Source organism: Panthera leo, chromosome A1 (assembly GCF_018350215.1).
Source record: "Panthera leo isolate Ple1 chromosome A1, P.leo_Ple1_pat1.1, whole genome shotgun sequence".
Classification (NCBI taxonomy): domain Eukaryota; kingdom Metazoa; phylum Chordata; class Mammalia; order Carnivora; family Felidae; genus Panthera; species Panthera leo.
In genome coordinates, this window is record NC_056679.1 from 147469035 (window position 1) to 147484475 (window position 15441).

Here is a 15441-nt window from a genome sequence, read left to right on the forward strand (position 1 = left end):
GAGTGTAATTTGTAACTGGGAGATTGTATCTCTTAATCCACTTAATCTATCGTATTCATCCATTCCCCCACTCCCCTCTGGCAACCATCAATTTGGTCTTTGTTATCCAGGAATCTGTTTCTGTTTTGTTTTTTCATATTTTTTAAATTCTACATGGTAAGTAAAATCATGCAGTGTTTGTGTTTCTCTGTCTGATGAATTTCACATAACATAATACCCTCTAGGTCTACCTATGTTTTTGCATATGTCAAGATTTCATTCTTTTTTATGGCTGAATAATATTCTTTCATATATATATATATATATATATATATATATATATATATATATACACATATACACACACACACACACACACACACACCACACTTTCTTTATTCATCCATTTATCGATGAGCACTTAGGTTGATTACTTTGTCTATTATGAATGATACTGAAGTGAATATGGGGCACGTGTCTTTTCAAATTAGTGTTTTCATTTTCTTTGGACAAATACATAGAAATGGAAATGCTGGATTGGATAGTTCTGTTTCTGCTACCTTTAAGAAGCTCCATACTGTTTTCCACAGTTGCTGCACCAGTTTACATTTCTACCAACAGTGTACAAGGTTTCCTTTTCCCTACCAACATCCTTGCCAACACTTGTTATTTCTTGTCTTTTTGTTACTAGCCATTCTGACAAGAATGAGCTGATAACTAATTGTGGTTATGATTTGCATTTCCCTGATGGTTAGTGATGTTGAGCATCTTTTCATGTGTCTGTTGGCCTTTTCTATGTCTTATTTACAATATATCTATTTAGGTTCTTGACCCATTTTTTAATAGGATGTTTTTAATTGGATTGTTTTTTTGATAGAGGGTTTTATTAGTTTTTATGTATTTTAGATGTTAACCTCTTATCAGATATATCATTTGCAAATACCTTCTCCCATTCAGTGGGTGGCATTTTGTTGATTGTTTCCTTTGTTGTGTAGAACTTTCTGCTTGATGTAGTCCCATTTGTTTATTTTTGCTTTTGCTGTACTTGTCTTAGGAGACAGATTCAAAAAGATATTGTTAAGAATGATGTCAGAGAGCTTACTGCCTATATTTTCTTCTACGAGTTTTATGGTTGCAGGTCCTATTTTTAAGTCTTAAAACCATTTGTATTTATTTTGTGTATGGTGTATTTTGTAAATGATGTAAAAGTGGTCCAGTTTTCCTCACACCATTTACTGAAGAGAGTGTCATTTTCCCATTGTATACTCTTGACTCCTTTTGTTATAGAATAAATGGCCATATAAGTGTGGGTTTATTTTCTGGGCTGTGTATTCTGTTCCACTGATCTATGTGTCTGTTTCTGTGTCAGTACCATACTGTTTTGATTACTGGAGCTTTGTAGTATAGTTTGAAATCTCAGAGCATGATACTTCCAGCTCTGTTCTTCCTTCTCAAGATTTCTTTGACTATTTGAGGCCTTTTGTGGTTCCATGCACATTTTAGAATTATTTGTTCTAGTTCTATGAAAAACGCTGTTGATATTTCAGTAGGGATTGCATTGAATCTGTAGATTGCTTAGGGTAGTATAAACATTTAACAATATTTACTTATTTACTCTTCCAATCCATGAGCACACTGTATCTTTGCATTATTTGTGTTGCCTTCAATTTCTTTTATCAATGTCATAGTTTTCAGAGTATAGGTCTTTTACATTCTTGGTTAAATTTATTCCTAGGTGTTTTATTCTTTCTGATGTCAGTGAAAATGGGACTATTTCTTAATTTCTCTGATAGTTCATTATTGGTGTACATAAACACAATAGATGTCTGTATATTAATTCTGTATTCTAAAATTGCAGTACTTATTAAACTTATTTTATATGAGTTATGATAAGTCCTAGGCTCCACTTGGCATTTCAGCAGTTAGCTCATGTCTGGTTGAATTATTAAGATTAAGTTATTTACATTTTATGTTAACATGGATAAACATTTTGAAGTTGATAAACTCATTTGAAATCTATAGCTCATAACAATGTATTAAGTGTCTTTATTCTAGTCATTGCAGTAAGTTCCATAGAGCTAAAATAGATAAGATACTGTGGAATATAAAACACATACACAAAAAATTATTAAATAATGAAAAACTTAGTAATAGACATATATAATGTGAATCTTCAAACAAACAAAAAACCTTGTAGGGGTTATCCTGTAAGGTGAAGAGGAGGGTAAGAACATTCCCATCATAGGGAACTTCATTTGAAGACCCATGAAGATAGAAAATAACATAAAATAATTGGGGAACTACATAGTTCAGCATAGTTAGATCATAAAGTTCAAGCAGAGAAGCATGAAGATATGTTTGGAGAGATAGGAAGGGTCCATGGTAAGGTAAGTTAGTTGTGGCATATAGGGAATTTTGACCTAAAGAGCCATTGAAAAGTTTTAGGAGATAGTTTCTGCTTTAACTAGGGCACCCTGGCAATAGTGTGGAGAAAAGGTATGAGACCACAAGATTAAAAGCAGGGAAAGCAAGTAATTAAGGGACTGCTGAAATAGCGCACAGGAGGGGTGTTTTGAACCTCAAAAGGGACAGTGATACTAGTGATAAAGAGGTGGGAAAAGATTAAAAAAAAAAAGGAGATAAAACTGCCAGACCAAGGGGCAACTGCCAATGGGCGGACGATCTGTGGGGCAGAGAGAGACAGAGGAATCAGGAATAATTATTTTTGGGCTCTTCATTTGAATGACTGGATAGATGGCTTGGCATCAACTTGACTGAAGAAATATGAGTTAGAAAGAGTAGGAACAAGACTTGAGAGATAAGGGGAGAGAGGAGGGAATTTTACTGATCATTGCACTTGCAGGCAAATTGGCCCCTTCTACATTAGTGGATGTGAAATGAAAACACAGAGACATCAGAAGGTGTGCACTATCTGAGGAATTTTAATATAGAATGGGTATTCTCAGCTACACTAGCATATTTATTATTCTCATTTTTCACTTTGTGATACTGTAGCATTTTATTAGAATTTCTTCTATTTTTCAAATATTCTTCATATATTAAACTGGGTTAAGCTTGCCCATTTATAGAGAAAGGCAGTAATGGATTAGACTGATTTTTTTTAAGCATTCCATAATTCCATCCCAGGGTTTACATTTAATTTTAAAAGTTTAAGAAAGTTTATTAAGCATCCCTAGATTTATTAATGAGTTAAGGATTTATCAGCCTTAATTTATTTCATGGAATTATAGCTAAAATAAATAGTTAGCTCAAGCTATCCATCTGGTTCATGTTTACTCTGAGATTAATGTTTATGCTTCTTAGATTTGGCTATTACCTCATCACTAAAATGCAGTTAGTAAAACTCAAACCAAATAAAACCAAACAAAAAATCATTTAACCCAAACTGCTACCCCGTAAGGTAATAACCCCTATTCATTTCCAAGCAGCCATAAATTAATGGTATGTTAGACTATAAAAGGATTTCAAGGGGTGCGTGGGTGGCTCAGTTGGTTAAATCAAGTATCTTGATTTTAGCTCTGGTCATGATCTCACAGTTCTTGAGTTAGAGACCCACATGGGGCTCTGCACTGACAGTGGGGAGCCTGCTTGGGATTCTCTCTTTCCTTCTCTCTCTCTGTCCCCACATCACTCACCCTCTCTCTCTAAAAATAAATAAATAAAAGAAAAAACAAAAAGATTTCAAAGCCTGACTATATAGACATAAGAAAGACCTTTGTTCTAATAATTGATCCTGGAGCCACATATACTGTTGTGCATTTTCCCTTTGCTTTATTTATATAAGATTTAAAAGGCTAGACATATTAGATCACATAATTATAGAAAGATCTGATGACACAAAATTTCCAGCAACACTAAAATGAAGAGATGTAGATTTCTCACATTTCTGTGCCTCTAAACACTAAAAATTTCTTCACTTACATTTATCATAGTATATTCTGTAGAATTACACTTGCAATACAAATGTTAGGAAGTCATTTATACCATGATTTGCTCTGTATAGGAGTCCAATAACTTACTTCCTTGTGATATAGTTTCTTTTAACTAAAAGGAATGATCTATAGGGCTGACACAAAGGTGGCATTTAAACTTCCAGGATATGAATTTTAATCATTTCTAAATTATTATGGCTATAATGTACTAGATGATACCCAAGTGACTTAGAAGAGTTGATATACTTTCCTAAACACCTAAAAGAGTACTACATTTTGGTCTGGGGAAAATCCAACATTTTATGTTTAATCAATTACAAGAAAAGGTGCGCTATGTATCTGTTGTTTACTTTGCTAAATATTCTTAGAACAATACTTAGATCTCAAAGGCATCAGTGTTATCCAATGGAAATTATGAAACTACTGAAACTAAAAGGATTTAAATGGAGCAATATGAGACATGGTCCATTTATATAACTGCACCTTGGCAAGAAGGTTCAGTGAAAGTCATGACTGGTTTGTTTAACATCTTGGTATATTCCAGATTAGGCAGATGGGTCATGAGTATGAGACTGATATTTGAAATTTGAACTAGACATAGTTGTGATCATTTCCAGTTTTCTTTGTAAAGCAAATCCTAAGTATTTTTTTCTTCTGTCAGACTTTTTAAAATAACCACTGTCTTGTAATAATTGTCCTCAACTTTATTTTTTTCCAAACTGGTTTTAACACGTAACTCCACAACTGTTTGAGAGCAATTGAACAAAGACATTTTCCCCAGGGAATGGGAAACAATAATTTTAATACTACCATAAGTAGAAATAATGATTCCAAGGTACCAAGTAGCAAGCCCAGCATCCCTATAAACCCACCACAGGGTGAAATTCATTTGAATGAGTATCTTATGGGAAAATTTGGCAGAATCGCTTTGAAGCATTTTTTACATGAGAAATAACACACACTTGTTAATTTCCTAGTAACCAAAGGGCCACATTAAAAAGATTTGTTACAGTTGAGGGATTTTTCAAGGTTATGATAATCACCCATCAACATCAAAACATGAGATGCACAAGACTCTGAAAAAAAAAATAAAACCAGTAACTTTCATTTTTATACTCAGTAGTGGGTCCCTGGGAAGTAACTGGATGTCCTTGATACTCTACTATGGTTAGTTTCTGCTGCTCCAGGCATTTTGCTGAATACTGTTTTTACCTTTATGGGCATGCAATCATAAACAGTGCCAGGAAATGGTGAAAGAAGTACATGTACTTATTATTTTGTTCTGTTTATACTAAGAATTCAGAAAATGTGGAACTCATGATTAGAATGAATGCTTATTGCTTTTCATGTGTTTAAATAATTCAAGTTGGTTGTTTTAAAAATTACAGTGGAATAAATTTGGAGTAAAAACTTCTTTCGTTTTTGACTAACATTTGATTTCATGTGAAACTAAATTGTTGAATGTGAAATATAGTAGGCCATGGAATTCTAGTGTATTTTTTCTTCACAGTACTGTATCTCTATTTTAATGAATTTAATGCAATTCAGCCTTGGAACTTTAATATGTTTAAAGCCAAAAATGTATTATGGTTCATAACCCTTGGGTTTCACAGATGGATCTACAGTAAGTGATTTAGTACATACAAATATGCAATGAAAGGACAAGCTCGTTGTGATGGCAATATACTTTGTTATGATTCATCCCTGGGAGACAGAACAAAATATAAAATATTTCTCATCAAACTGAATTTTTATATAGCTGCATTATTAGAAATATTACCATTAGGGGTTTTTTTTTTGCCATATTTATCTCATAGCCATAGCCTGATTTTAACAGAGACACAAATGGTTTCAGATGGGGTACAAAGTTCACACTTAACATAATGTTGACAACAACCTTTATTTGGCTATTCAAATCTTTCTTGAGCCAGATATCCACAAATTAACATGAACATCTTATATTAATTAGGAATAGTAATGCCTCAAAGGACAATATCATTTAATTTCCCTCTATATCCTTCTGTCTGCCACATAGTAGGATCTCTATAAATGCTTCCAAATGAATGGATGAATTCACATACAAGTGTCCTGAAAACTTACTATTTATAACCTTAATGTACATTATGTCATTGGCTGTACAAAATGCTTTGACATATTATGCATTAGCTATAAAACCAGAATTTTTAAACTTCTTTCACATAATAAATTTGGTCATTTTGGGGGGGTCTATAATTTAGATAACATATAATTTTACAAAGCATAATGACATGATATATTCCTGCCATATACAGCTAGCCAGAGGTTTTGACAGCTATGCTGTGTTCCATATATATATATATATATATATATATATATATATATATATATGCGCAGGAGATTTTAATTTAGGTCAATAACTCATTTTCTCAATAATGGGCACTATTTCCCATTAACCAGAATAATTCCTACATAGGTGAGGTACTTATGAAGTAACACAGTAATGGAAAATATAGACTTAGGTGGGTTCAGGTTTTTAAGACTCATATCCCTAGCAACAAGAAATTCTCAATATAAATACAAAGTAAAGGTTTTTTAAAATCATACATAATATAAACAGAAGTATTATCTTGCTTGATTTGCATTTATCAGCATTTTAATAAAAGACTATATTAACTTCAGTGTTCTATCATTTCATTACTGTTAAATTCCTCGTGAGTTTTGTTTCTTATAAAATGTGGTCAATGGAACTCTCATGTATGAAAATGAGGTGAGGACAACAGAGTATACAATTTTTAACATAACCACAAATAACTGTAATATGGGGTTTATAAAGAAAGCTAAGATAATGTCAACTTCAAACTGTGTCAACACAAGGATAAATTAACCTCCTTGGCCTCAGTTTCATTGCTTCCCAAGACATGTCTTCTCATGTCTATTTATATGCTAAATATCCCATGCATATAATGCTGTTATTATTACCCTATCACTATTTCATCATCATTATTATTTTTGATTAAAAGTTTTAAGAATTAAAAAGCCGCAGCACTTCTTCTAACAGAAGGTATAGCTTCATCTTTTTTCCTCTGGCCTAATAGATATCTCACCTTCTAGGAAGAAATCTAGTGACTATGGAAGATGATTTTTTTTTATTGTGATCTTTTTTTTTTCTCAGTAAGTTATGACACAGCAAATAAGTAAATAAAGTGAATGGAAAGTATGAGGATATACTCTCCACAATAACACATTTTTACTCTGCACTAGACTTTTCATTTATAAATTAAAAAAAATTATTTACATTTTAACCTAATACCTTTATAAATATGATTGAATTTATAAATCCATTGCAAAGAATTGAAAGCTGAATAAAATGTGATTTATTTCAGATTAAGAATATAGCTGGTAAACCTTGAATAATATGAGATAATCAAGATGGATGGATGGATGCTGACTGAGAATATGCTTTTTTATTTATGTCATCATCTGTTAAGGGGTTTTCCAAAAATATTTTCATCAAATTAAACGCTTAATGTTTTTCATTAACACTAAACCTAAGTAAATGATATTAACCTTCAAAAAAAGTGCCAAGTTTAATTCAAGAATAAAATGTCTTTCCATATCTAGTAATTTGAGCTCTTAACCCCTTACACCAGTGTACAATCAGTACCACTATTTACTTTTCTCCTATCAGCACTTCAGGGTGCTCTAAAAGAACCGTTGTTTCAAGGTATTTCAGTAAAATAAACCTTCAGGCATCTGTGCTTTAAGTTTTTATCTTGGCAAATTTCATTTTGACACATTTATATCTTTATAACATAACTATTCAACTTTAATTTTCCACGGTGGTACCAGGAAATATATATATTTATCCTGCTATAAGATGGTATATGTTGATATGTTCTTATACTTTAAAATTTGCCGTGCTACTAAAATTTTAAAAAAGTTAAATTAGAACATAATGGGTAGGTTAATAATTACTTCTACATTTCTTTTCTACTATTTTTGTACTTGTAAAAACAATTTGTGTCCCCTTGAAGCAACTTAGAATGAAAGGTAGATTTTTCTATAATGGGTGATCCAATGTTTTTCAGACATTGTAACAGCATATTTCTTCTATAAAAAATTAATAAAGCCTAGAAAGTAGAGGTGGAACAGAACTTTAATAACATTGTGTTTTATGTCATGCTCAGATGCATGTTAAAGGCCTGGCTAGTTACCAACCCCAAGACTGGTAATTCAGTTCTCAAGACTTGGATTCTTCATTCATAAAATGATACAAATAATAGTTTAGCTCATGAAGTAGCTGTGAGGGTTAAATGAAACAATGCTTGTGTAGTTTTTTTTTTTTTAATGTTTATTTATTTTTGAGAGAGAGAGAGCGAGCCAGCGAGCAGGGGAGGGGCCAAGAGAGAAGGAGATAGAGGATCCGAAGCAGACTCTGCGCTATAGCAGAAAGCCTGATGCAGGGCTTGAACTCACCAACCATGAGATCATGGCCTGAACCTAAGTCAAATGCTTAACCAGTTGAGCCACCCAGGTACCCCGATACTTGTGCAGTCTTAAACCTAACTTTTAACATTTAGAAGGTAATAGAAAGAATTACAAGGGAAGTAAGTATGGAGCTCTGGTGAAGCACACCCCTGTTCTCCTTCTGGGTATCATTAATGGTGCAGAAGATGAATTTCAAATACTTTCTCCACCTCATTCCCATCTTAAATGGAGGTTTTATCAATAATCCAGAAAACAGGGGTTCAGATAAATGATAAGCATTTCCCTTAGTATGTGCTAGATTCTTTCTACTCTCTCAGTGAGACATAAAATCAGGAGGGGCCCATGCATTAGAGGAGCTTTAGGGTTACAGTACAATTAGGAGCTAACATTCAAAATGACTCTTATCTCACACATAAATGCTGATAATAGTGGGTAGTATATTAACGGTATCCCTAGTAAGTACTAAGTGGGGCAGGGGGTGATGTTTGCTATTGAGTAGACTTCATGGAGTATCAGAAATTTCATGATTGCTGCTGCCATTTTCCAATCTTAGGAGGTACCTCAAGTATCATGACAGAAAGAAAAGAACACTAGTTTTGGATAGATGATTGGATAGAACAGTCTCTGTTCCTTGTCACTTGAAAAGAATCTTCTTTATTATCTTGTTTTTTTAAGATTAACAGTGAGAATAATTTCCAGAGTTCACAGGCCCACATATTAAAGAACAGGATAGGATCTATGTGTCAACCTGAACACTACACTAGTCAAATACAAAATAGTGTACCTAGCATAATGGATGATGTTGTAAGGCAGCAAATCAGGCTGTGGTCTGCTGGGAAATACTGGATATAGCCTGACTCTCTCACGCATCCATGGTCTACAGGTCAGTAAGGAGGCTCTTCTTCTGGGGTAAGAGAAGCAACTGAATCATGTGCTTCTTATTTTCCAAAAAGGCTAATATGGACTTAATCACACACTTTTCAAAAGCAATATGTACTACTGCCATCCTGGGATCCTCAGAAATCTCATCCAAGTATGACACTGGGCTCAAAACCCTGGGATTTGTGATCTATATTGATTTTTAGATGCTGCTATTTGGATGTGCCTTCCTTTGCTCCAGAGAAATAAGTGACAGACAGAAACAGAAAAACAACATAAGCACTCCCATCTGAGGGGGGAGACAGTTGAATATTGCAGTCACTGGTTTACAACAATTCAGAAATCCAATGACACAGATATTACCAGGCTACCTATTTTAGGAACAGGAAATTTTTTTTTTTTTAACCAGATCCTTGTTCTGCTCCCTGGGAATCCCTCGTTCAGTCCATTGTTTTCCATGGCTTTCAGCTCCAACCTTGATTTTTCCTCCTTTCAACTCTCCTTGGCCACTGCTGAAGACATTATTGGAAACATCTCTGAAGACTTTTCCCAGTCTAGTTCTTGCTCTAAGAAAAATAGGGGTCCAATAGGCCTTTCCCCTTTTTAACCACCTCAGCCCCCTTTCATCTATGCAGGCAAAGATTTTGCTTGTATAATTTTTTTAAACAATTTGTGGTTTCCAATTAATTTTGTGGTATGAATTTTCTCCACCAAAAACATATACCCACAATTCTCTCTACTTTGGTTTGGCATGTCAGGATGCTATGGAAGACACTTGAGATTCTTAGAAACACTTTTTTTCCCCCTAGTTGAGAGGGTCTAATATACACTATCTGAATTCTTTCAAATGTCTTAAGAAGGAGTCTCACTCATAACTATACTATTGCCTGAATCATGGACTCAGATCTTGTTTTTTTGAGAATATTTTGTCATTTCGATAAACTAGGATAAAAAAGTTTTATTTTCCAACCCAGCTACAAGCAGGTTAGACAGCACTATTTCTGAGGTTGGGCTAGTGACTGGGGCAATAGGGGGCAACCAGGAACGAGTATCACATGCTCTAATAGGTCAACTCTGGTCCTGTTCACAGGACAATGCCACAGTTCTAAAAGGGAATGGTGAAGAGCAAGGCTTCAGAAGTGTTGCATGGTCATTTCCACCACCTTCTAATGACCAGCTCAGGTTCCAGGGGAAATGGAATCTGTCTCTTTATGGAAAGAGTGAAGAAGGGTGGACATTTTTGCAATCTGGCATAAAAATTATAACATGAACTGTTGGTTAGACTTCATGTAGCATTAGGTAACCTGGAATTGATTGTTACCATTTTGTGTTCTTTGTGAGCATCCCATATACCATGAAAGTTAGAAATAGACAGTGGTTGGACAAAGGAAGTCTCTGTTGCTACCATCTGTTGAGATTTCTCTCTATTATCTCATTTAATCTAAAAACCAGGCTATTTCCTTGTGGCCAGGAACACAGGGCAGAGCCTATATATAGTCCGGGGCATTAGAAAATGGCAAATGCAAAATATCAGGCACAGCATAATAGTTAAAAAGAGACTCTTACAATTGACACTAATCACTGCTGGTGTCCAAGAGAAGTTTTCAGAGAGGAAAAATAAACAGATCTCAAACCAAGATTATAATCAGAATGGCTTCAGGTTTTATAATTGTCAAAGTGGAAACTAGAAGATAGTGGAGCAATGTCTTTGAAATTCTGAAGGGAAATATTCACAACCTAGAAATCTATAGTTACAAAACTTCCAATCAAATAAGAGGATTGAAATTCTTTAAAGTAAGAACTTTAAGGATTTGCTTCTCACATGCACTCTGTTAGGAAATTACACCAGGATATGATTCACCAAAGAAGGGAAAAAGAAAAGGATAGGGAGAAGAACAGAAAAAAAAAAAAAAGAGGGAGGGAAGGCAGAAAGTAGGTGGGCACTGTACACTGGAAAAGAAGATCCCATATTGAGAAGAGGGGAAGGAAATCCCTTGAGGATGGAGAACGCGCAGCCCAAGATCCCTGCTGCTGACAGATGTATAAAGGTAAATTAGCAGTTTGGAGCAGGTTAAATAATTGGCAGACAAAGAAAGGGAACTCATTATCCACCAACCTAATGAAAGTCAATGGGATTATCATTCTTATGGATGATGATGTATATGCTAAAATTAACCGCAAGACAGTGAAGGGTTGGTTGTGTTCCTAACCTGATGGCTATCCTAACTCTTACACTAGTGTCTTCCTGCTAATCAGTATCTATGTAAGAGACTTCTGTTGCCTGTAGGCTACAACGCTGAAGAGAAGACAAATTTGCCAAATAAAAGGAATTACTTTATATGTTTATATATGCTGGTATATTCATAGATTTATCCCTATAAGGATACTGAAGAAGCAGAGAAAACTGCTTGCTTCTGGATAGGAAGATTACATGGTTGGATATTAGACAGATACTTCATTATCACTATTTACTCATCTCTTTTTTTCTGTATCTTGATATGGAACGGTCTTCAAGGAATGCTTTTAAAAGATAAGAGTAATGTGCACAACGTTATGTATAGCAGCGAACCACCGTTTTGGTAAGAAAAATATACATTCACATACACGCATACATGTCTATGCACATAAACATGTATGCACATATATGCACACACATTTATATTTCTTTTTTAAAAATGTCTACTTACTTTTGAGAGAAAGACAGAGGCAGAGACTGAGTGGGGGAGGGACAGAGAGAGAAGGAGACACAGAGTACGAAGCAGGCTCCAAGCTGTCAGCACAGAGCCTAACCCAGAAACCATGAGATCATGACCTGAGCCAAAGTCAGTCTCTCAACTGACTGAGCCACCCAGGCGCCCCAACAAGTTTGTATTTCTTATTCCTACAACACCCTCAGAATATTTTTTTTAAACTGGTAAAATTGGTAACGTCTGAGAGAAAAAAATGGATGCACATCAATTGTAGAGAGAAGTGGCTTACTTTTCAACTTAAACCTTTTCATACCTTTTGCTTTTGCAACATATGTCTACATTATTAACTCAACTATAAGATATAAAAATAAATTACTTTGATTAAAATGATAAAATTATACAAAAATGTGACTGCCATAGAAACTGGAGGTTGTCCCCTGAGTCGTTTTTCTACTCTACAGTCTGTCTGGCCGCTTCGCCTCAGTCAAATGATACAGCCACTCTATGGGTCTGTTTTATCATCTGAGGTTCAGTAATATTTTACCTAAAACATTTGTAATTCAGGTTTATTGTTATTTCTATCAAGAGATGACAACTTCACCTAATTTTCTGTCCTGTAACACAACTTTTTCTTTTGTTTTACTATTAAGTAACCCACACAGTGCCTAGAACAGTGACTGACAGTGACTGGATACCAGACAGAGGTTTATAGAGTGAATGACTGAACAGATAATGCCCCAATTATTATTGGAACAATTTACCAGGAGTCTGACATTTTAGGCACCATTCAGTTCCACTTAAGGTGTTAATATGCAACTATGCTCTCCCTGGAAGTGTAGCAACTACCCAAGGGTTCACCCTGTTTGAACAGTCTGGAAAGCAAGGCTCTCATTCAGAAAGAACCTGTTATTTGTATGTCTTGTCTCTTCTCCCTCAGTGGCTGCAGCAATACATATTTACTCTCAAACTCAGTTGTGATTTAGGTGCCAGACATTAGTAGTCCAATTAGCACTCGTATCCTGACAGAATGAGGGACAAGTCACCTCATATTGTTAGAATTTACAAACTGAAATTCTCAGATTCTGTAGAGAAAGCCTACACCAAGTTGTCAAAAGAAAATCTGACTTGCTTGTTAAAAATGGAAATCTGTGTTTTTTAATATTTTAAATAGATGTTTGCTTCTGATTCAATATGAAAAAAATACCTGTGCCAGAATTTGATGGTGTGGAGGCTTGACTAACATTAAAACAAAACTATTTTTAACCGATTAATGAATAAAAAAGTACATTGCAAGAAATATATCAAAAAAACCTAATTAAATGTTCATCTGCATTGTGACTACTTTTCTGTGGGTGACATTTGCGATAATTAAGTTTTCATTTTTTAGGACACATAACTTTACAAAAAAATTCAGAAAGCTACATTCAAAAGTTCTGGTTGAAGGGGGAGACAACCTAAAATTGAACAGTATGGTTGAAAAAATTGTGTATATGTGACCTTAAACCATCTTAGATTTTGATATATTTTAGTAGAGATGAAATCCATATTGTAAAATTTTCCAACCCAACATTAAAATAAAAGAAGTAAAATGTATATGCACATTCATTCATTTATACCAGCTAGTCACAGTTGAGAACAGGCACTGTTTCAGTGTTTGGGTTTTAAAATGTGGATTATACATTAAATTTTTTTTTGAGTCCTGGTAGCTTCATGTATATGTATCTAAATAAATATAAGCAGCCACTTAACTTTTTTTTTTAAATTATGCAAATCTAAACTGCATATCCAAGACAGTTCAAGCAAACATAAGATTCACTCATGGGAGAGTAACAAATGAGTGCATTATTTCTAACTAGATTGATAAAATTCAAATCAATTCTCTAATCCATCTATTTTCCAGCATATAATTCATAAAATTCTTCATTCCACACATATTTCTTGAGTGTGTCCTGTACACTCAGAAGTATCCTAGGTATTGGAGATACACTAATGAACAAAACAAGTTCCAAGTAACCATGTTCACATTATCTAGTCTGCTATGGAACTGCAAAGCACACAGTCAATAAAGGAATTCAATTAAAAGCATAGAGCTTCTGTTGGGTCAGCTCACACATTGCCAAGCACATAAGGGGAGGATGGAGGGATGGTCAATGTGCTTGGTTTAACACCACTGCTGTTAAACCGAAATTCTTCTCACTTCACACCCTTGCCACATCACACATTCCCCAACTTTCTAAATGGCTGACTCCTTTGAATCACTAGATCTAAAGTGGTGCTGTTCATAGCCTACCTTGCCACATCCAAGTCCCTTTTTAATTGCAAGCTCTCTTTTCTTTCCTTCCTAGAACATTTCACAACCTACAGGTATCTCATTTATCTTGAATTCCTGGATACTCTCCATCACCCTCCTATCTACAACCTCCACACCGGAAGTAAGGTCCTTATGCATCTTGTTCCCTATTGCCAAGCAAAGTCTATGACATATAAAAGAATCTCAGTAAATAATGAATGCAGTAATCTATGAAACATTTAGGAGACACACAGAATAGATAGTAAAGAGTCCTGTAGGTAGTGAGCACATAACTCAGCTGACCTAAAGGAAACAGAGGAGTGAGGTTAATGCTAATGTATGGGAAAGGGAGATTCTAATCTCTTGCTCTTAACAACAAAAATATTTTGAACCCAGAACACTGCTTCTGCATTCAGGCCTAACCTGATTATATATTCTGTACTCAATTTCTGTGACACTGCCTCCTTTCATGCTCAGTATATATCTCTATAATAATCTTCTCTTTAGCTAACCTGGATGAGTCTCTCTGTGTCAAGTAGTATAACCAATCTACCGGAAAAACCTTATTTGATTTATGAGTTGTTCCCTTAGAGACTTGTGTCACAATATCTGTGATATAGGATAACATTTTTAAATCCTCTCCTCGGAGAGCTGACATATTTTTCTTAACAGTATTAAACCAGTAAGAAATGAAATTATTCTAAGTTAGGAGAAAAGATTTACCCTACTCCAGTAGTTCAAATCAATTCAGATTATGTTGATTATCTTGTGTGTGATCTGGAGCCATCAGAATATTTCCTGATGGTAATTTATATCACAATATTAAAACCACAATATCCAAGTTGGGTCCCAGTCATCAGCCAGAGGAAGTAGTTTAATGAAATGTAAAAAGCTTTTTGGGTACCCTGAGCTCAATTGAGTTATTCTCATTTGACAGCCCGTTCCAGTTATAAGGCTTACACTCTAAGGAATTTGGAGGTTTATGATTTTTGAGATTACCTACCCTCTCTGTGGCTACCCAGTGGCTGACGTTTGCTCTGTTTTAGAGATAACAGGTTCTAATTTTTTTTATTTAAGTACTAGAAATAGAATGTTTTATCAAGTGCCCTGCATTCTAATGGAACTTCTTAGTATCAGCTGTATCAAGGGCTAAATATTCCACTCATAAAACACTGAATGGTTT